This window comes from Orycteropus afer, unplaced genomic scaffold (genome assembly GCF_000298275.1).
Source record: "Orycteropus afer afer isolate SDZICR_OR568_19922 unplaced genomic scaffold, OryAfe1.0 scaffold00621, whole genome shotgun sequence".
Taxonomy (NCBI): domain Eukaryota; kingdom Metazoa; phylum Chordata; class Mammalia; order Tubulidentata; family Orycteropodidae; genus Orycteropus; species Orycteropus afer.
In genome coordinates, this window is record NW_006922208.1 from 1,187,335 (window position 1) to 1,189,000 (window position 1,666).

Sequence of the window (1,666 nt, forward strand, 5' to 3'; positions counted from 1 at the left end):
TCATCTTTGACTCACACTCACCCCATGTACAACAGAATGAAGCACTGCCCGGTTCTGTGTCAGCCTCATGATTCCTGTTATACCTGAGCCCATCGCTGTAGCCACTCTGTCAGTCCATCTCATTGAGGGCCTTCCTCTTTTTCATTAACTCCACTTTATCAAGCATGATATCCCTCTCTAGGGAATGATTCCTTTTTACAACATGACCAAAGTAGGTGAGACAAACTTTCGCCATTCTTACTTCCAAGGAGCATTCCAGCTTCGCTTCTTCCAGGACAGATTTCTGAGTTCTTTTAGCAGTCCATGGTACTCTCAGTATTCTTTGCCAACACCACAGCTCAAAAGTATCAACTCTTCTTCAGTCTTCCTTATTCATGGTCCAGCTCTCATCTGCATAGGAGGTGATTGAAAACACCATGGCTTGGCTTAGGTGCACCTTAGTCTTCAAGGAAATATCTTTGCTCTTCAGCACTTGAAAAAGGTCTTTTGCACCACATTTGCCCAATGCAGTATATTGCCTGAAGTCTTGACTATTGCTTCCATTGGTGTTGAGTTTAGAACCAAGTGATATAAAGTCTTTGACAAACTTAATCTTTTCTCCATTTATCATGATGCTGTAGTGAGGATTGGTCCACACTGGATTGGTCCAGTTGTGAGGATTTTTGTTTTCCTTATATTGAGATGTAATCCATGCTGCAGACTGTATTCTTCAATCTGCATCAGTATGTGCTTCAAGTCTTCCTCACTTTCAGCAAGCAAAGCTGTGTCATGTGCATATCACAGGTTGTTAATGAGTCTTCCTCCAATCCTGATGCCATGTTTTTTTTCATGCTTCTCAGATTATTTGCTCAGCATACAAGTTTAGCAAGTATAGTGAATGATACAAACCTGACACACTCCCTTGTTGATTTTAAACCATGCAGTAGTCCCTTGTTCTGTTTGAACAACAGGCTCCTGGTCTATGTACAGGTTCCTCATGAGTACAATTAAGTGTTCTGGAATTCTAATTCTTCTCAATGTTATCTGTAATTTCTTATGATCCACCCAATCAAATGATTTTTCATAGTAAATAAAACATAAGTAAATATCTGTCTGGTATTCTTTGCTTTCAGCCAAAATCCATCTTACATCAGCAATGATATCCCTCATTCCACATCCTCTTCTAAACCCAGCTTACAGTTCTGGACGTTCTCTGTCAATATACTGCTGCAACCATTTTTGAATTATCTTCAGTAACATTTTACTTGTGTGTGGTGTTAATGATACTGTTAGATAATTTCCACATACTGTTGTATCACCTTTCTTTGGAATGGGTATAAAAATGGATCTTTTCCAGTCAGTTGGCCAGGTAGCTGTCTTTCAAATCTCTTGGCATAGACAAGTGAGTGCCTCCAGTGCAGCATCCATTTGTTGGAACATGTCAATGGGTATTCTATCAATTCCTGGAGCTTTGTTTTTTATCCAATTTCTTCAATGCTTCTTCAATTTCTTCCTTCAGTACCATTGGTTCTTGATCATATGTCACCTCCTTAAATGGATGAACATGAACCAATTCTTTTTGGTACAGTATCTCTGTGTATTCCTTTTATCTTCTTTTGATGTTTCCTGCATCATTCAATATTTTCCCCACAGAATCTTTCAATATTGCAACTCAAGGGTCAAATTT